This window comes from Diabrotica virgifera, chromosome 5 (assembly GCF_917563875.1).
Source record: "Diabrotica virgifera virgifera chromosome 5, PGI_DIABVI_V3a".
Classification (NCBI taxonomy): Eukaryota; Metazoa; Arthropoda; class Insecta; order Coleoptera; family Chrysomelidae; genus Diabrotica; species Diabrotica virgifera.
The window spans coordinates 59,576,350-59,599,477 of NC_065447.1; the positions used below are offsets into that span (position 1 = coordinate 59,576,350).

The window sequence follows — 23,128 nt, forward strand, 5'->3', positions numbered from 1 at the left end:
TACAAAAACAAGTATTCGCATTTTACGTTTTTCAACCATTTACGTTACACTTAGGACCTTCATATTTTACCCAGAAAAACTTTATGATAGTAAAACAACACTGTAAATTTCATTAAGATCGGTTTAATAGATTTTGCAAAATAAATTTTGCAATCCAGCTTTCGCAAAAAAATTCTTTTTTTTTTTAATGTTTCACGACTGAAAATAAAGCAGATAGCAAGTTAATTTTTTTTTCTTATAGAAGTGTACTGTACCTTTCATTTGCAATTTGCAAAATTAAAATCGATTAATTACCACGGCGTCAGGAAATTTTTTAAATAAACATTAATTTTTTGTGCTACGCGCAGGACAGCGGTGTTCGATTCACACAAGTTGATTTCCACCAAAAATTTCTTCCAATCTTTATCTAATATATTATTTTCTTACTCTATATTTTGTTGTATTTTAATATTTTAATTCCACAAAAATCAAACTAATTTTATTATTGTTTTTGAAATATTGTTTAAACAATTGCATATGTTTAAAAATAATAAACTTTTATTCTTTAAGTTAAAATATATGAACAAAGAAAGCTTTTGCTAAAAAAGTGTTATTTCAAAAGATAGAGTATATGTTTTTATTTTGCAATAAACAAATTTATTTATTTATATCGAAATGTAATAAAAATTAAAATGTATCAAATCATTATCAAAGGTCATTGGAATGCCCAATCAGACCAAACTATCCGCTGTCCTGCGCGTAGCACCAATATAATTAATGTTTATTTAAAAAAATTCCTGACGCCGTGGTAGTTAATCGATTTTAATTTCGCAAATTGCAAATGAAAGATACAGTTCTATACTCAAAAAAATTTCAACTGGCTATCTGCTTTATTTTCAGTCCTGTAACATTTTGAAAAAATTAATTTTTTTTGCGAAAGCTGGATTGCAAAATCTATTGAACCGATCTTAACGAAATTGAAGAATACATGGGTTAAAGTGGGTTTTGGTGGCTTAGTATGCAGAGCTTGTGAGTATAACCTAATTTTTTATCTTGGTCAACTTTAAAATTTTTTACCTTTGTCTTCACTAATTATGGTTATACTTATTTTAGTCAAAAAACACTGAGCGAACACTCTTTAGAGCGAAAACGTTCTGTTTTGTAATTGTAGCCCTTTATTGGGGTTTTAAAATAAATATACCTTTTACACAGAAGATTTTTCTTCAATTTTTGTAATTAATGGTATAGGTACAGCCAGCTACAGGAAATTTTTCCTTATGGATCAAAATGTAGGGGTATGGGAAATGGGAATACCCATAAGGGTATACTATAAGGCTTCTCTATACATTGTGTTTCGCAGACGACCAGGTGGCGATGGCTTAATATGAGGAAGATATCAATTACATGGTAAGAAAGCTAAAAGAGAAATACAGAAAGGTGGGCCAGGAAATGAATATGAAGAAAACGGAATACTTAGCAATATCGAAAGAAGACGTCAAAAATTTGGGAATAGAAGAACACGTAGAAATAAAGGGAACAAAGAAATTTAAATATTTGTGTTTTATAATGTCGAAAAACGCAACAACAGAAGAAGAGATAAAAATATACTGGGACAAATAAGATCTTTAAGCGGACCCTACACGATCAGTGTAATGAAACAGCGAAATATACTAACGCGATATTGACGAAATACCTAGATATTCTGATATTCGCCATCAGTATTTTAACAGTGGAGGGGATACTGACAGTATTACTGATCATCAGTAATATTGATCGTGTAGTATTGGCCGCATAATATAAATTTCACTCATTTTTTACAAAAAATTTCGTTTTTTTGCTTTTGAGTAGGTAATACCAAAAACTCAAAAATCGTTAAAACTAAAAAAACTCAACAGCGTTACCTCGAGCAACTCATAAGCTAATAAAATATTTTTGAAATTTTTTTTCACATGATCCAATAACGAGTGCTAATGTCCATCTCAAAATACATTTTTTTGAGGTGCTTGTAAAAATTTGCCACCTTTGGCGAATGTACCTACTTTCCAATATTTTGCCTTAAAATGTTTTTAATATTCTTCGAATTGTACTGAATATGTTTATTTAATAAAAATAAAATATTTCTACCATAGTTTCAGAAAAAATTCACAAAAATGTTAATTTCATACCATTCGTCCCCCCCCTCCCCACCTTAAAAGCATCGAATCTTGTTTACAACCAAATGACGCAAACCACTAATCACGCGTCCTTGAGATTATCTATTGGGCGGCCCTACTATTTTTTTTAAATAATCTGTTTATAAACAATGTTTAAATTTACAAGATAATGACATAAATGTCACTAACATTTATAATTTAAAAAATGGTTGAGATGCCAACCCCCTGCCTTTTAATATAAAATTCATAACCTTCTTAATTACGATTTTTTCGATATCTACTATAATTTATCGTTTTTTTATACTCTTTCCTTCGTTTAGTTTTCCCTTTTTCTAACAGCTCTTTTCTGGCAAATCAATAATGATGAGCCTATAAAGTTTGCTTGGATTCATATACCTATTTTTAGTATTTAGTAGTAAAAACAAACTACATATTAATTAATGCCTGAAAGGATTAGCTTGATGCGGTGAGGCATTTATGTAATTGGATTAAACCAAGTTCTGGCCTACTTTGTCAAAATTAGTTATTTATTGAGTGAGACATCAAATACAGTATCTGTGCTAATCATTTCAATTTTAAAAATGCTTATGTGAGCAGCGGTTCCCAAAATGTGTTCTGCGGACCCCTAGGGCTTTGTAGAAGGCTTAGGTATAGGTTTTCAGTGACTTAGTTTTTGGCATGCTGAACAGAAGGGAATATTATGCTGATGGCCAAAAAAATGCAACACTTTGTATGCGGTTATTTACTTACCTGGTTCAAAAGTATTTTTTGTAATAGTAGAGGATCCGATATAAGGTCGATTTGCACCGATCTGTTTAATGGATAAAAATTATTGGATATGTAATTTAGCATGTTAACAATTACAAAAAACAAGGGTTGCCCGATCTAATCTTGTTCTAACTATAAATAATTAATAAATAAAAAATTACATTTTTTTTATGAATTTTCGACTCGGCAGATATTATTTCAGATTTTTTGGACCATTCTAAACAAAAAAAGGTCTTTTGTAATTTTTCTCTGAAGTTGATCGTTTTCGAATTATAAACAATTTAAAACTGAAAAAAGAACGAAAGATGACGATTTTTAAGGCTAAAAAACATAATTATAAAATATCATGTTTGAAATTACGAAGTACCTAAATTCAAATTCAAACCTTATTCCATCAGTTCTTGATATAGTCCAGGAACCGAAGCATTTCACCTCGCAATTTTTACAGAATGGATCGATTTGCTTTAAAATTTGAGAATAAGTAGTGGATAGTTCAAGGATCAAAATCTATATGATGCCGAAAGGCGCTTTTACCATGGGGTCGGTTGCCACCCCATCTTAGGGGTGAAAATTTTTTATTATATTTTGACTGCGAAAGTTGATAAAAACATTCATTCTGGGCAAAAAATGTTTTATACATTTTTTTGATAAAATTAATACTTTTCGATTTATTCGCTATTGAAAATGTTACTTTTATATAGAAAAAATCAATGTTTTTCGATATATACTCATTTACCATTCACTCAATTTTTGCCGTAGAAAAAATTTTTTCAAATTAAGTTCTTGGGAATTAAATAACCAACAATTTCATATCAAAACATTTTTTCGTATATCTGATGCTAATCTTTCTATTTTGAAGAAAATGGCATTTTTTACCAAACTACAAAAAGTCGTTATTCGCTTTTAACTCTAGTTTTTTAAAAACTGATCATTCTAAACCAGTCAAACTTTTAAAATCTATTACTTACTTACTTAAGCCGTCCTCTTGTACCTTACGGTGTCGAGGTAAGTGGAGAAATGAGACGTCTCCATGCCTTTCGGTCGGTAGCTAGTCTTTCTGCTTCTCTCCACCCAATATTTCTTTTTCCGCAAGCCTTTCCAATATTTGTTGTCAGATGCCGCTTTCCATACCCTCTTTACAGTTCTACCTTCACTCATTCTCGCCATATGTCCGAACCACGATAACTGTTTCGTTTCAAGTCTGTCTAAGGTCCTTCCAACACCGCACCTTTCACGTATGTCTTCATTTCTTATACGATCACGTCTGGTCACCCCGGATACCGCACGTAAATATCGCATTTCGCATGCTTGAATTTTACTACGGATGTTGTCGTTCACTGTCCACGTTTCACTACCGTAGAGTAGCACCGGCTCGTATACGGTTTGAAATACTTTCATTTTTGTTTTCAGGCTTACTTCTTTCTTCCTAATAAAACTTTTATTTAGTGCATAGTATAATTTTGTTGCACTCATTACCCTGCTGTTTATTTCTGGTTCTATATTTCCTTGCCCATTCATTGTTGATCCTAGATACTTGAAGTCCTCAACTTGTGTAATGGTCTCATTATTCAACTTAACATTTATATTTTCTTGTGTTTTCGATATTACTAAAGCTTCTGTTTTTTCAATATTTATTCTCATCCCAAATTTCTTAAAGGCTTCATTCCAAACATTCACATTTACTTGCAAGTCTTTTTCTGATTTTGCCACAATTACCAGGTCATCGGCATATATCAACTCTGACACGCATACTTGTTGAAGTTTATACACCCCAACCCTAGTTCTTTTTACCTTACCCCTGCATTCTTTTGCAATTTCGTCCATTAGAGTGATAAATAACAAAGGACTCAGAACACCACCTTGTCTTACACCTGTCCTTGTGTAGAATTCAAGAGATGAGCAATTGTTCGTTCTTACATTATTACGTGTACATTTATATATACTCTTTATTGCTTGGATTAACTTCGGTTTCACATTTATACGGTTTAATATTTCCCAGATCTTGTTACGTGGCGCCCGATCAAATGCTTTTTCCAAGTCCACAAAACAGAGATACAACTTACTGTTATGCTCTAGAGCATAACAGTAAAATCTATTAATAATACATAAATAAAGAAGAATTAATAAGGCCAATGACTAAAAGCAAAGCTACCTTACATTATTATGCTTCCAATTGGATTTCTTTTTTTTTTTTTGAAAAAAATATATTGATTTTTTAACCGTAACCATTTTAATTTTTATCTTAGAAAGTTTGTTAAAAAATAATTTTGTAGGTTTTTACAAGATCTATAAGACTATTAATACCAAATCCTTTTAAAATACTCAGTCGCAAAAAGTGGTGACTTTGAAAGGGTTGGTAAAGGTGATTTTTGCATGTTATTACAAGTAATTGTCAATAACTCACTCAATTTTTACCGTAGAGAAAATTTTTGCAAACCATGTTCTTGGGAATTAAATAAGCTACAATTTTATATTTAAATATTTTTTTGTATCTCTGATGATAATCTTTCTATTCTGAAGAAAAGGGAATTTTCTACCAAACTTCAAAAATTCGATATTTGCTTTTGACTCCATTTTTTTTAAAACTAATCATTCTAAACCAGTTAAACTTCTAGAACCTATTAATAATACATAAGTAAAGAAGACGAAATAAGGTCAATGACTAATTTTAATCAGGGTGGTGATTAGGGGCTTGCTTTCGATCACTTTTTCGCTGAAAAATATAGGGTCTGACATTCTTTTCATTATAAGCCACCTAATTTTTGAGCTAAAGACTTTTTTATTTCTGAAGATAGATATTTTTAAATACTTCAAATTAAATACTAAAATCAAAAAAGACCATCCTAAGATTAAAAGTAGATCATGGATGTTTCCCGAAGCATCTACATAAAATCGGAGTTCTCCCAACAGGCAGATGTGACTGTGGAACTAGCATAGCTAATCTAAATCATATATTTTTTAACTGTCCCTTAAATCTCAATGCAAGTATGTGGCTGCTACAAGAATTGCTGAAAGCAGGTTTAAGTACTCCCCTAGACTTAAATGTGCTATTAAGTGTGGATAACATTAAAATTTTTAAACTAATTATGGCATTTCTTAAAAAAATTAAATTAAAAGTGTGAATGTAAAACTAATCGTTTGAATGAATAGGTATTTCTTTTGTATTATGTAATGTATGAATGAGATATTTACTGTAATTAATTATATTATTTTGTAACCTATGTATGTTTTAGTTCTTACCGTAGTGAAAAAAAAAATTAATATAGTTGTATTTATTAACATAGTACGTAGGCATTGTTATTTGTAAGCTTTATTTTTTTTATTTTTTATTTTTAAGTGTATACTGGACAATTTTATACTTATGAACGAAGAATAATAATTTTATATGTAGTTACGTGGCTAAAGGTTCTGAACCAAGGCCAGAATAAAAAAAAATACTTCAAATTAGTTTAAACAAGTGATCCTCGAAAAATGCATAGTTTTCCCGTCTTTTGACTTTGCAACTACAATATTTAGCATTTGCCGAAGAAGACCTAACATATAATAAAGTATAGCTCGATTACTATTGGTCTTTAAGAAAATAAAAAAAAACGGTTTTGTTGATTTTTTCAAAAGGTACATTTTTGTTAAGCAAAGTTGTTTTGATAAAACAAAAACTTTTTGAGTTATTTGCAGAAAACTGATTAAAAACATTAATTTTTTTAATATAAAACTAACACTTTCGATAGCGAATAAATAGAAAACTATTAATTTTATAAAAAAAATGTATAGAACATTTTTTGCTTAGAATGAATGTTTTTACCAACTTTTGCGGTTAAAATATAATAAAAAATTTTCACCCCCGACATGGGGTGGCAACCACCCCCATGGTAAAAGCGCCTTTTGGCATCATATAGATTTTGATCCTTGGACTATCCACTACTTATCCTCAAAATTTCAAGCAAATCGATCCATTCTGTAAAAATTGCGAGGTTTTGTCCTATTTTATGCTTCATTACTTGGACTAATAAGACTTTTGGACTTATTTCATTCTGAAACATTGTTTTTTAGTTGTTAATGCCCGTCTCCCCATAAGAAGCTTTCCTCATTAACAATTAAAAAAATATGTTTTAGAATAAAACATGGCTAAAATTCTTATCGAGACCTGATCGAAAAAGGTTTGAACCTGAATTGATCTACTCGGTGATTACAAAAATGATATTTTTTACTTGTGTTTTTGAGCCTTGAAAATTGTCATCTTTCAATAATATATTTATTTTAATCGGTAAAAAGAGGTGTTTTGCTTATATCTCGTAAGGGTGTGTTGTTGAACTATCCCGACGCCCGCTGGGGTGTGACTCCCGACGGGAGGTTGTGAATCGATTGCCGTGGCTGAAAAAAACCACAAACGCTAATATGTTTGTTTCTACCATCTGGCCAGAAAGGCGATAAAATATTTAGATCTGGCGGTTAAAAGTTGAAATATTTCTGCAGTTTTAAGAAACGTCTTCGAATGCATCTCCAAAGTGAGTTATTGACATAAGGTCTGATAAGGTAATTCATTTATGGGGAATTCTGTTTGTTAAACTGAACACACCAAAAACATATGGTTAGGGATACATTTCGTTTCGTTTCATTTCCCTTCTTAGCATCTGGTTTGTATATTAAATGTGAATTTTATATGACCCATAATATTTCGTTTTGAGAAAAGTTATTAAAAATTAAAATTAGCAAAAATAGTAATTAAAGCGTGTCGCCACATAATGTATACTTCCATAAATAAATATTTAAAAAATATATTAATTTGTCCTAGGTGTTGCATTTTTTTGCCATCAATATAAATGACCTAAAAACATTATTTATTTAAACTACATACCTCTTCCATTAGATTCGTGAATCACGCTATGCTAATGGATTTGTGTTATCTGGTCGATATATGTATTGAAAATTTTATAATCTACTCTAAAAGCAAACAAAATTTGAAAGTCAAAGTATTTATTATTATCAACATCTTCTCCACATAATCGGTTATATTTATTACAACAAAATTGCAATGCCTCTAGCTAGACGTTTCTAGACCTTTTAGACTTGTTTTCTGTTTAAGAAAGACAAGGTGCCACATCTGGTGAATAAGGGGGCTGTTCGAGTAATTTGAACACTAAATCAATAAATATTTACACGCCAACATGCGGTTTCTGTATAGAGGTAATGTTATGCGAAGATAGAATATGTTTGGACAACTTTCTGCGTCTTCTGTCCACAGTTTTTGCTCATAGAGGATTCATTAACGTCGAATAGTAATTCCCAGTTATTGTTTTACCTGTATACAGAAAATCAATTGTGATTAAACTTTAGCAATCCCAAAATACGGAACACGAAATTTCTTAGGACTTGTAGAACCAGAGTGTTTCCATTCTGTCGATTGCTGCTTTTTTCTGTTCCGTCTCTTATTATTTTTGCTTAAACAATATATAATTAATTATACAATTAATGTCTTTGCGAGTTTTCATTCAACAGAATTTAAAATTAACGGAAAAAAATTTCATTGACAAAAGTTTCATTAAAAAAAGTTTAAATCCTTGAATTCGAAACACAGCCTTTTAAAGTTTACCCCGGTTTGCACGTAAACAATTTATGCCACAAGGTCCAATTCTTCAGAAAATACATTTTTTTCCATCAACTTTCGATATAAATAAATTTTAAAACTCTATCCAATCTGTAGCATAGGAAAAATGTTGATTAAAGTTGCTTGCCGGACGAAAAGTAGCTGGTTGGGGATGTGGAGGAGCCAAGTTTTGGGGGTGTGGGGGAGACAAGTTTCCGTCTCTTGAAAACGGAAATCGAGAGTTCGAAATTGAGGCTCGCTCAAGATTTTTAATATAATATATAATCTGCTTCCATTCAACCGATTTTGATATGTTTTTTAAATCAGAGTCTCGTTGGTAATAAATATAAATATGGTAATAATTTTAATATCAAATTTTTAGAATAATTAGTACTAACAATATAACTACTATTTTAAAGGGGCTATAAAAGTCGTATTTTTCTTTATTCAGTTTTTACAATAAAAATACACTCGTCGCAAAAAGTATCGCATAAAGTCATAAATGTAATAAATGTAGAAGTTTTGATTAGTATCTCTTACATTTTATTGCAAATGCAGGCAATACAAAAATACAAATCTGTGAAATAAGGAATTTCAAGGACAAATTGAACATTTTAGTCTCTGGCTCTAATGACATCCCTTATTCTCTGTGGAATGCTTCTTATAAAGGCCGTATGTACTCCAAATCCAAATTTTCACGTTCTTCCGTTAAAGCATTTTCCAGCCAATCAAGGTTATATGAACGACGACGATACGGGCTCTTATGCGTCTTTGTACATAGGTAGCCCCAAACATGCTCAAATGGGCTTAGGTCTGGGCTGATTGCTGGCCAATCGAAAACTTGAATTTTAACTTCTTAAGATATTGCATTGTTATTGTAGTAACGTGCGGGCGAGCGTTGTCTTGCGTGTGAACGAAATTGTCTGCAATAATTGGAACAAAAGGCACGTCATTTTCTTCAAGAACCTCTCTTATATACCGATCAGCTGTCAGGAACTCCCTACAAAACACTGTTAATTCTGTGTGACCTGCAAAGCATAGGCTTCCCCATATCATAAACGAGCCATCTCCAAAATTTCTGGCTGTTCTTGGGTTACACTGATCAAATCGCTCACCGGCGCGTCTGTCAAACAGTTTTACGTGTATCGGATCCACAAAGTGCAAATCTTGACTCATCTGCAAAAGTAATATTAGCCCAGTCGTTAATAGAAATATACTTTACGATAGGAAATGCAAATTTGTTATAAATACCAAATCAGTGTAAAATCGCTATAATAACATTTTGAGAAAAAAAAAAGAAGAAGAAGAAAAGACAATTCGAGCTTAAATGTTTTATTTCTACATCCCGCAGATCGGAGATCCAAAAGTTTTTTTGGTCCAAAATTGAGTGATTTGAAATGGAATCACCCATACAATTTTTCAATATTATTATAAATTATATTTTTTTTTAAATCTCATTCATTTTTCATGAACACCAGAGAATCGTTCCCCTTTTCAAATTGTTCATATTAGTTCCCATGTATTCATTGAACTTCACTTTTATAATGGTACTTTTACACAAATGCTATTGTTTGAACATAGAATGTATGTAGAGATTCCTAATCGCTTTTCTTTTGTTGTTTCAGCACAGAGAACTGGAAATAGAGAAAATATAGTGTGAGAGAAAAAGGAGGTCTTCAACTGAGAGCAAGTTTACCCACCACAACGGAGAGCCCCAGGCAGACGGGGCCACAAGCTCGTGTTTCGGTGAAGGACAACGCTCCTTCCACCAAGCGACGCTGGGTCCCACCTTCTACACTGAGACATCAAGATGCTCTTACGCCAGAATCACGTAATGACCTGGTTTTCCGCAAAGTAAGTCACTGTTTCATATATTATGTTATCATCCTAAACACTAAGTTATAGGTGAATGCATTCATATTAATAATTCATGGGATGAATGTGTGTATGAGAGCCAAATTTAAGATTCCTTAAAGTTCTTCCCTTAGAGTGGGAGTAAAATATATTACGCCCCCCTCTTTCTTTTTTCTTGTGCAGTAAACTTACTTAAGGTACAGGGCTTGAACCATATGGGAAACTTTTTTGTTATTAATTTTACGAAAAAGTTATTCTTTATAAAAAGCTCTGCATGGCCCAAAACCTACGATACAACCATCAGATTATATCAAATTTTATCAATCTTATACGAGGTATGTAAAAAAATATGAATTTTGCTTAAGAGTAAAGTACCTTTATATTGCACAATAAATTTTTCGAATAAATTGCACGACAATTGTTATGAAAAGTGGTTTGGAATTAAAAACTACTTTAATATGCAATTACATTCTTCTAATTGAAACAAAAATTCTCAAATTACGTGTGTTTGTGTGTGAAAAGATGGCTTGAAGCAGGTCCGTTAGCCACAGATTTTTATTTGTACCTTAATTTATTAGATTTATTATATTTAGACTTGTTTCATTTAAATATTTTTTCTTTAAAATAGTTAATCAGAAATTTAATTATTTCCATTTCCATTTGATGGAAACTTCGTAGATATTCTATACTAATTGAAAAATACACTTGTGTTTGTTGTAGATTGTAATATAATTGGTCTATATAAATATATCTCTCGTCAATTTTGTATTCCAAGAAAATATGGTTCAAATCTCTAATCGAAACATTATCACGAAAGCAAACTGATGAATTAACTATTCCTAATTACCGATATCTCATTTTTATTTATTACAAATATATGATAACTCTTCCGTTCCAGTAAAAAAGGATAAGCAAATTTCCACAAAACAAAATACATTAAAAATCTAATGAACATTGGCGTAAAATAACATTTTTTCTATCGGAACGGAAGTTATCATAATATATGTATAATAAACAAAAATTATGTTTTTGCTTTTTTTCAATTAGAATGATGTAATTGCATAGCAAATCATAGTTTTTAATTCCAAACAACTTTTCATAATAATGATTTTCATATTTCATAATAATAATAAAATTCATATGTTTTGGCATACCTCGTATAAGATTGATAAAATTTAATATCTGATGGTTGATAAGTTTTAGACCATGCAGAGCTTTTTATGAAGAATAACTTTTTCGTAAAATTAATACTAATAAAAAAGTTTCTCATATGGTTCCAACTATGTATTTAAAGTTCGTTACATAAAGGCACGTATCCACTTTGTTCGCGAACCTCTTGCGCTCCGCGCTCCTTTCAACTGCTCCAATGGATACGGCATGCGCTCCTCTACATATAAACCGCCACCGATTGGAGCGCCGAGGCGGAGCGCACACTGTTACACTGCCCGAGAGCGCCAACGTATCCACCATGTGGAGCAGTTGCGGGAGCGCGGAGCTCAAGAGGGCGCGATCATAGTGGATACATGCTTTTACAACAACAAAACATATTGGTATCTGTCATCACAGAATCAAAGAAAATGGGCAAGAAAATCATACTAACTGGAAAATTTGTCCAAATCTTTAGCGGCGTACCAAAAGACAAGAGAGCTGCCAAGGGAGTATTTATAATTGTTAAACAGAATCTAAAAAAAAAACAAAATAACAAATTTGAAGGCATTACATGAATATCATTTATGAATATATCATATCATTATGAATTTCAATTAATATTTAGATAAATCAGTAAAAGAAGAAGATACATTCTACCAACAATTACAGGAGGTACTCTTAAAAATATGCAATCAGCGAGAAAAAACAATGATTGGCGACCTGAACGCAAGAACTGAAAAAAGACAAAATAATCCAGTAATAGTAATTTCGGCGAAGAAGTGATACATAAATATAATGGAAATATACTTATAAACTTATGTATAATTAGTGTACATATATACAATATAGAACATATTGTGTATATTATACACAATTTCCTGAAAATCATGAATGATAATTACTTATCATTACTTCTTGAAATCCTAAAGACTAGAAATCTAAGGAGGGAAGACGTAAATACAACAAACCTACAAACCATCAACATCAATTAATTTAAAACTCACTACACAAAAGAAATACGAAAGTGCAGACTAGTATATCTGCAACAGACACAGAGAAGATACCAAATTCATGGACCAGAAATTAACAAAACTTTAAAAACCGTGAAAAATAAAATAGCATATGGACCAGAATGAATCTCTACTGAACTTCTAAAAAATGCAACACCAACGCTAACAGAACTTTTCAATCGAAAGTTATACAGAGATGATAATATATCGAAAATCTGGAAAGAAGGATGGATTACACCTTACACCGGTCTATAAAAAATGGTATAAGGCAAACTGCGAGAACTACCATTGTCGCGGTAGAATATTAATGATACAATCAAGAAAACCCCTGGTCGAAATCGAATATGAACCACTGAGCTGGAACAGCAAGCAGAGTTTCGAGTTAAAAAATATTGGCCAGAGATAGACTAACTCATATATTATTATTTGTGAACTTGTCGAAAGCTTATGATACAGTACCCGTATGTAGACTATGGCAAGTATCAGAAAGCAAATCTAATAATGTTACACTTGTGAAAGCAATACATCGATTCTACAACGATCTTAAATCAAAAATAAAGATTATAGACCAAAAGGCAGCGCTGAAAAATCTCTTTGAATTTACTAAAACTAGATTTTTCACAGTTGATTACTGTGAGTGTGTAGAGAAACATACTGCGGTCGGTCAAGCGAAACGTAGAACAGGGGTTACTGAGAGGGTATCAAAGTTGCTTTCCTACGAAGGTAATTAAATCCATTTACTAAGGCTGAAAATCAGTACTCACATTCTAAATTAAATATAAATAAAAGTTATTATAGTCGGTCAGCTGTATGACGGGACAGAGCCGGTCGGTCGGCCCCAATAGTCGATTGAGGAAATGAAGCATTTTGGCTCGCAATTTTTTCGTCCAGCATGGATTTACTTGAAATTTTCACAGAAGGTAGGGAATAGTCCGAGGATCATTTTCTATATCATGCCGCTATCATACGTTAACCCTTAAACGCCCAAGGGTGGGTAAAAAATGTCCACCTAATGCGTATTCCCTTGTAACATATTTATTACGTGTTTAAAATTTTTTAAAAAATTATATATTGTTAAAAATACAGCCCTTTGTGGAATGCTATTTTGATCCTACCAACATTTTTGAAAATAAAAGTAATATCTTGAGGTAAATTTGGGTGGGCATAAAAAGTACACCCTTGGTAAAACTTGTTACTAAAGGTTTCTATATAATTTCTCGTTGCTAGGAACTTAATCCATATAATTATCGACGTATAATTACATAATCAACATAATTATCCGCCAATGAGGAGGCTGAGAGGAAAAATGTGGAGAAAATCGACAAATTTCGATTACAGGCTTTTACTGGTATGTTAATTTTGATGTGCATTGTAATTTTGTTGTAAGGTTTGCAAATTGTTTATATTAATATTTTAGAAGATACTGTGTTTATTAAGCATAAGATTCTTAAGTTTAATCCATTTTCAACAACTCTCAATAAATATATTAGCTATTTTCGAGGTGGACATTTTTTACCCACCCTTGGGCGTACATGGAACCTAAAAAAGGTTGGGCGTTTAAGGGTTAAAACCATGGGGGTGGTTGCCACCCCATCTAGGGGGTGGGCATTTTTGATTACATTTTAACCATGTAATTCAATGGAAAAAGTAAATAACTCGAAAAATATTAGTTTTACGAAGAAAATGTAAAAAACATTTTTTTTAGAATCACTTTTTCCATCGAATTAGATGGTTAAAATGTAATAAAAAATTCCCACCCCCGAAATGGGGTGGCTACCATCCCAAGGTTTTAGCGTATGATAGCGGCATGATATAGAAAATGATCCTTGGACTATTCCCTACCTTCTGTGAAAATTTTAAGTAAATCCATGCTGGACGAAAAAATCGCCAGCCAAAATGCTTCATTTCCTCAATCGACTATTGGAGCCGACCGACCGGCTATGTCCCGTCATACAGCTGACCGACTATACAGTAAAACCTCCGTTAACTGAAATAATTGGGAGAAGCCGTTTCGGATAACCAGAATTTCGGTTAAAAATAACATTGTTTTCTTATTCTTCTTGTATCAAACGACATAGAATTCGTGGTCAAAGTAATGTTTACGATGTTAACAAATTAACATCGAATTGTTTCCGTTTTGCGATAAAAATTTACTTTTTTGACGAAATTATTGAAACTGTCAGCCGTTTCGGTTAAACGATGTTTCGGTTAAAAAGGTTTCGGTTAACGGATGTTTTACTGTAATAACTTTTATTTATATTTAATTTAGAATGTGTGTACTGATTTTCAGCCTTAGTAAATGGATTTAATTACCTTCGTAGGAAAGCAACTTTAATACCCTCTCAGTAACCCCTGTTCTACGTTTCGCTTGACCGACCGCAGTATGTTTCTCTAGACACTCACAGTAATCAACTGTGAAAAATCTAGCTTTAGTAAATTCAAAGAGATTTTTCAGCGCTGCCTTTCCGTCTATTAACAACCAGTTCTCAAATAATCTTATGATGAATAAGCGACTAAGCAAGGCTGCAGTAGTCTATGTCCAACACTATTCAAAATTTACCTGAATGAGGCAATTAAGAAATGAATGAGAGTTTTCTGACGCACCAACATTATTCTGGCGTGGAGCGAGCACAAGGTTGTAATAACTTTTTTATTTTCCACAAATTAGGATGCACAAATTTCTTTTACCCATTTTTGGACATCTTTAAGGGTGTTGCTTTCTGGGATATCGTAGAAGATATTCTAACCCTATAAATGGAATACTAGTGATTATAAGCACGCTGTAAAGCAATTATAAAGTTACTTTGTTGTGTTTCATAACGGTTTCATCAGTTGCCTAACTGGCAAAGAGACCAAACTTATAGTGGCTTATGAAGACTTGATGAGTCTACAACAATAATTACATATTAAAGATTTAGGGAGCAAAAATATTTGGTGATATTTTTTTAAACATCACGCATTAATATTACCTGACATCTTGGCATTTATCCAATAAGTATCTTAGTTGGGAATAAATCTGTGTATGTGTTATTGTATGTATGATGATCTCTAAGAATGAACAGCAATTTGAACGAATCAGTATGAATGGTCAACAAATAGAAAGAGTAAAAACATCCACCTACCTTGGTACGAACGTCAATGAAAATTGGGACCATTCCATAGAAATCAAATGTAGGATAGAGAAAGCAAGATCTGTCGATACCCATAAAAGTCAGATTACTACGATGTTATATCTTTCCTATACTGTTGTACGGAGTTGAGTCGTGGACTCTCACAGACGCCACCTGCAAGAAAATTGAGGCTTTTGAAATGTGGCTTTATCGTCGAATCCTGAAGATATCTTATACCGACCACATTACTAATCAGGGTGTTTTGCTGTAAATGCAAAAAGAAAAAGAGCTGTTAATCAAAATAGAAACAGCCAAAATCGAATACCTCGGTCACATCATGAGGAACAGTGAAATATATGGACTGCTGCTACTAATCTTGCAGGGAAAAGTAGAAGGAAAGCGAGGACCAGGAAGGCGAAGGATTTCCTGGCTGAAAAATCTACGTGCGTGGTTCAACACAACCACTACAAATCTTTTCAGAGAAGCAGTGTGCAAAGTACAGATTGCCATGATGGTCGCCAACATCCGAAACGGATAGGCACTACAAGAAGATGTGTTATTGTTGTGTAGTTCTGATTAAAGGTGATACTGTAACTGTCGCCAGCATTTTACTGTTCATTGGTGTTATCTGTTGTTTCAAGGATACTTTTGGAAACTACCTATTGCTTTGCTTTTTTACTGTTCGTTCATTTTTAACTAAATATAATGGTGACATACGATTTTAATTATGATTTTAATGTTGATTTAATTCTCCACGTGCCATATTTATTTTATGAATACTTAGTTTTTATGTTGTTCTTATCAGGCGGATTTTTCAAATCTATAAAACGAGCATTTATTATATCTTTGTGCATGTTAGTTGAGACATTGTTGATAAAAGTATTGACAATTACAAGGATGTTTCGATTTGTAAACTTTTATCTTTTTCTTTTAATAATAATATTGTCTCCTATTTCACAGTTATTTCAACGATATATTCCAAATGAGGCCTATAGAATCAAAACCTGCTAGATACATTTTTTGAAATTTTTTAGGAGACTAAAAAAAAATTAAAAATGTAAATATCCCAAAAAGTATCCGGCATTTCTTAATCAAAGTGGCATCAATAAATGTCATAAAATGGCACACTAATTTGGTATAGATTCATTTTTCTGCATGTCCCTTACATTTTCAGAAATTTGTACTTTTAGTTTGGATTTAGTAGATTTTGATTCTAAGCCCACATAAATAATATTGCTCATTTTCAACTGCTTTTAGGCGCAATTAATGCACTAAAAGTAGGCATTGAACCATTTTGATAGGAAAACATACAAAATATACAAGAAAAAGAAGTATTTTATTGTTCATAAAACTCTGGACATAGCAGGGTTTGATTCTACGTTAACTTTTCAGTGGTATTTTGAAGAGGATTTAGAAGGTTTTGAGCCGAAACCTTATGCCTGTAGATTAATAGATACTTGAACTTTAAAATTATGTAAAAAAAAAGGGAAAATGAAAATGGGCTCAAATTAGGGGTGGGTTGTGATTGCGCGCAGCGGTCAAATACCTCCTGGGGTACTGAAATTTACCTTTAAGAGGGTTGCTGTGATTGCGCGCAACGGAAGGATTAAGGCAGGTAAACAAAACGGTATATTGTGATTGCGCGCAGCGGTATATATCAGCAGCTCTAATACCCGAAAGTTAGGTTTGGACCGAAAGGTTAGGTCTTCCTCCTTTGAAAATTGTACTGTATAATATATAATATATTAATTTTTTAATTAATTATGTGCAATTAAATAGCTTACATTTACAAAAAAAAATTAAAAATATTAATTATGAAAGAACATTAAAATCTGTAACAAAGGACATCGCACACATCTTATGGAAAATATAATGTCACTCAAATTCAATAAAATTTATACGAATAGATTCGTTTTAAATTAACGGTCAAATCTTATCATTGCGCCAACTCTTAATTATGATTAATTACGGCGCAAATTGCAATTAAAGTTTATCGAAATCACATTTTTGGAGTCAGTAAAACTGTCAGTTACAATTACTATTGCTCTGGGTGCTATTCAAAAGAGCCTTAAACCCCGCTGGGCCTAAGCGGATTAGTGAAACTAATCCGCTGATTTATGGAGTACCGACAATTTGGGTATTATAAAATATTTTTTCTCTCTCTAACTTATGTACGTATCCATTTGATTTCAAATTTATTTATATCAATTTCTGCTCTTATTATTGAAAATATGGAGTTGGCGCAATGATAAGATTTGACCGTTAATTTAAAACGAATCTATTCGTATAAATTTTATTGAATTTGAGTGACATTATATTTTCCATAAGAGTGTGCGATGTCCTTTGATAGAGAAATTTAAAAATAAAGAAATATCCAGAATAGAATTTGTTAAAACTATATGTTATAAGGCATGTTCAAATTAAATGTCTATTTACATATGTACATTATTTAATACAATAAATATTAATTATAAAAGAAACACTATTTAGTTTTTTTTATCACAACTATTTCAATGTAGTATTCACTTGTTATTATCTTAATTTTTTAAAATTAACAAAATTTCCGTTCAAAACGAATAAGAAGTAAATAAAACTTCCGTTTACTATAATTTACGACTTTGCGCGCAATCACAGCATACCTTTTTAAAGACGTGCGCGCAATTGCACCATTGGCTTAGACACCCTGTTGAGAACCCTGACCGCTGCGCGCAATTGTAATCTGCCCCAAATTAGAGATTCCTTCACACAGATCTTCCGGATGCCTGAATTAAATAGTTAAAGTGTTTATCTTTTTCTGATTTGAACTTCATGGATTCTTCAGATAGTACCACGTAGCTGGTGATATTATCATGTTATTATCTGTAAGCATTTGCTACTATTTGTTGCTTTGATCTTGTGTGTTGACTATTGATTCTCGCAGGATCTGGTTTGGGTGATTTTTAAGCTCAGCTATTTTTTAGTGTCTTCTTATCGTTAAACTTAAATTTAGATTAAATATGGAAAATATAATTCCCATTATATTCCGCATAAACGTGAGGAGCAATTAGTTAATGTCATTAAAAAAATATGTAAACATTTTTCGTCTACGCAACATTAGGGATTAATGGATTAATTTAAATCAGTTATCTTTCGATACTTAAATAACATATGTTTTTGCCCGTTATTTTACTTCTCATAGTCACTCTGATAGACAACACGTCGCTTTTCAGTAAAATACTCTATTAATAGATGAAGCAACGAAGCACTAAAAAGCACAAAACCTAGGAATTTTGTGCAGTAAGATGAATCGTCTTGCAACTTTTTGCATTCGATTCGAGAGAGTGTCAGGCAATTTTGTGAACTAAAATGATCTCCGGCAAAAATTTTTGTGCATAAGTAAATGCATTTTCAAAGTGCATCTCGAAGAGATGGAAAATGAAAAATTTAGAACTCAGGAAATATTGACGGAAATGAGTTCAATTTTTATACTTGGGGGTTTTGGAGGTCACTGAAGACGAATTTTGTGACGATGATGGTCTCCGAGGTACCTGCTGTCCAGGGTGGAACTCGTCGCCTGTATTGTTGTGTCCACCCCCGCTAGAGGATTGATGTAATTTAGTTGAAAACTGGTCTACAAAATGTTCCCGTCACAAATAGATTTTATCTGTTTTTGCATATTTTTATATTTTCTATACCAAATTATAGAAATTATAGAAGTGGTACCTACTTTCTATTTTTGAAGCTCTGAACTCGATGCTACTTGATTTTTCCAAAAAATACTCAAAATACTCCAATACTCAAAAAAAATTAATGGAGTTCTGAACTCAATACTTAATATCTGTAGCTTTTCACTTGATTTTTCCAAAAGTACTGATAGTCCAGAAAGCCACTGCGCATCCGCTAGGAAAAATATTCCGATTCGGATTTTTTGCACAATCTTACTCAAAAAACCCCTTTTAACAAATTTGCATGTTGCCAGGACCAAAAGTGGGTCAAAAATTTTTTAACCGTTTTTTTTTTGTTTTTTCCTAAAATTATTTTTTTTGCATGGAAAAAAGTTTTTTTAGGTTTTTTGGATCATTCCAAACAGAAAAGGTCTTTTGGTGACTTTTCTCTAAAGTTGATATTTTTGACATAAGCGATTAAAAATTGAAAAATTGCGAAATCGGCCATTTGTAACCTTCAAAACCTATGTGAAAAACTGAAAATTTGAATGTTGCCAAGGTAGGTAGATATTCTTTAAACATCGATTGATGAAATCCCGAAGAGTTTTTTGTAATACAATATTCAAAACTCCTTTGTTTTTTAATTTCTAATCACGCGTGCGCGACACTATTTTCCACCGTTGCATGTGTATACAGTATGGTGCAAATGAAAGGAATAAATTCGTTATTTCGTAAACCGGCGACTTTAAGGAAAAATCCAGAAACAGGTCGATTTTTATTTTTAAGTTATGATATTGTGGCATATATGGTATACTAGTAGTGTTGCCAGGTCCGATTTGTTTTTAATCGGTACATAAGCAAAAACAAATCGGGATTTAGGGTTGTAGATCGGGACAAATAGACACCCCCAGTAAATGAACGTTTTGGAGTGTAATTTTCAGAGTCAACTCCGAAATGCATGAAAATCTGGTTTCAGTTTCTACTTACTGTCTACTTAAAAGTAGCTTAACAAGTTACCATTGGTTGCTTTTACTTGGGGGGTGACACTTACAGTTACCCCTTCTCGGGGATAAAAAATGCGCGTTTAAAGTAAGTCCTAAAATGGATCAACTGACTAACTCTAAAAAACTTTTGTTCTATATAATTTTTAAACTAAGTCAATAATTTTCGAGTAATTTTATCGAAAAAAATATTCTTAGCAAAAATGTAGCTTTTAAAAAAGCAAAAAAATGTATGTTCAGAAAGTCTATAAAACCAGTAAAAACAAAGTTGTAGCTCATCAAAAATACGTTCTTATTCGTCAAATTCCAAATCGAATTTTTCAATTTGAAATATGTAACCAAAAAATTAAGCAATTTTCGGGCAAAACCTATTAAAAATTTTTTAAGTGTTAAAAAAAATCTTGGATTTTGTTTTAAGTAAATAAAAGTCCCTAGCATTAAAACTAAGCGAGTTACGCTCAAAATAAAGTTGGCACCTTTTTTTGGTAAAAAACAAATCGTGAAAATCTCCCCCTATTTAGCACCGTAAATAAAATTAATCGTTACCGCTTTACCATTTACTTTATATGTGTATTGTTTATACAATCTGTAAGGTTTACCGTTTGGGAGTGCTTAATTTTGAAAAAAATTGGTTTTATGGTAAAAAAAAAAATTCCTAGAATATTGGAACATTCCCTTTTTTCAAAATAACTTAAAGGTATTAGGGATACTAAAAATCTTAAGGAGTAAAAAGTAGGTAGGTTTTGCTTTTATAATAAATATGATAGATTCATTTTGTTTTTCTGTAAGACAAAAATTGGTTAAAATATGGCTGTTCATATTTTGCATACACTCGTGATTAGTGACTCGTTTAGTCCCTTTCAATCATGTAAAAAATACATAAATAAAGTAAATTGATTGTAAAGCGGTAACGATTAATTTCATTTGGGGCGCTAAGTAGGGGGAGATTTTCACGATTTTTTTACCAAAAAAAAAAAAAGGAGTCAACTCGATTTTGAGCATAACTCGCTTAGTTTTGATGCTAGAAACTTTTTTAAAACATAAAAATAAAGCTTTATTAAAAAAGTTTTAATTGGTTTTTCCCGAAAAGTGCTTCATTTCTTGGTTATTTCACGTTGAAATATTTGATTTGGAATTTGTCGAATAAGAACGTATTTTTCATGAGCTACAACTTTGCTTTTGCTGGGTCTATATACTTTACGAGTTCACAATTTTTTTTATTTTTTATATTATGCTTCATTTTTGCTAAGAATACTTTTTTCGATCAAATACTTACTTTTTGAGTTGTTTGTGAAAATCACCTGAAAACGTGATTTTTTGTCGAAAAATAAACATTTTCAATCGTAAATAACTCGAAAAGTATTAACTAAGTTAAAATTCTATAGAACTAAGCAACCAACGGCAATTTTCATGCAATTCGGAGTGGATCCTGAAAATTCACGGTATCGCCGTATTTCCCGTTCATTTACTGGACTACAAGGTGTTTCTATAATCTGTATTTAATCCTACATAATAATAATCAGACGAAAGTACAAAAAAATCGTAGATTAAGTAAATTATTTATTTTTTATTAAAATTATATTTTTCATTCGATGTTGCCGCTTTTAGGAGTGCCTTGATTTTATAACATAGTTGTAAAATTCACTCCAAGTCCTCCTGAAATTGGTTTTCGTGGGTGAAAATCGGGACATTTAGTGTCCCGATCAGGTACAAATCGGTACGCGTCCCCAGACCCCTGAAAATCGGGACGTCCCGCGCAAATCGGGACACCTGGTAACGCTATATACTAGTGACGTCATCCGTCTGGTCGTGATGGCGTAATCGATGATTTTTTTAAATGAGAATAGGGGTCGTGTGCTAGCTCATTTGAAAGGTTCTTAAATTCTCTATTCAGTAATGTAAACATTTACATAATTATTTATACAGGGTGTCCAAAAACTGTTTATTAAATTAAATTATTTGACAAAAAAAGAAGTAGAAGGACATCCTGTATAAATAATTATATAAATGTTTATATTACTGAATAGAGAATTGAAGAACCTTTCAAATGAGCCAGCACACGACCCCTATTCTCATTTAAAAAAATCATCGATTACTTCATCACGCCCAGACGGATGACGTCACTAGTATACCATATATGTAACAATATCATAACTTAAAAATAAAAATCGACCTGTTTCGGTATTTTTCCTTAAAGTCGCCTGTTTACGAAATAACGAATTTATTCCTTTCATTTACACCATACTGTCGGTGGAAAATAGTGTCGCGTACGCTTGATTAGCAATTAAAAAACAAAGGAGTTTTGAATATTGTATTACAAAAAACTCTTCGGGATTTCATCAATCGATGTTTAAAGAATATCGACCTACCTTGGCAACATTCAAATTTTCAGTTTTTCACATAGTTTTTGAGGGTTAAAAATGGCCGATTTCGCAATTTTTCCATTTTTAATCGCTTATAATTTGTAAAAAACTATCAACTTTAGAGAAATGTCACTAAAGACCTTTTCTGTTTGGAGTGATCCAAAAAAACCTAAAAAAACTTTGTTCCAAATAATTTTAGGAAAAAAAAACAAAAAAAAAAACGTTTAAAAAATTTTTTACCCACTTTTGGTCCTGGCAACATGCAAATTTGTTAAAAGGGGTCCTTTTTGAGTAAGATTGTGCAAAAATCCGAATCGGAATATTTTTCCTAGCGGATGCGCAGTGGCTTTCTGGACTATGAAAAGAAATATAATGTAGGTAGTATTTTTGAAAAGCTGGTTGAAGCTGAATGACCTTTAAAATGAGGTATCACTCAATCCCTCTTTCCATTAAAAATTTTGGGGGTTGTTAACAAGGTTAACCTATCAAAAGGTGAATAGTAGAATAGTAAAG

The 23,128-nt window shown here is 32.0% G+C and overlaps 1 protein-coding gene across 1 annotated transcript in view; it reads left to right on the plus strand.

The window, feature by feature from the left end:
- LOC114330984 (eukaryotic translation initiation factor 4 gamma 2) overlaps nucleotides 1-23,128 on the plus strand; it is a 117,793-nt gene that overhangs the window by 20,481 nt on the left and 74,184 nt on the right. The window contains exon 2 of the mRNA XM_028280443.2: nucleotides 10,110-10,338. The gene's annotated coding sequence lies outside the window, so the exon portion shown is untranslated. The remainder of the gene's footprint in view (nucleotides 1-10,109; nucleotides 10,339-23,128) is intronic.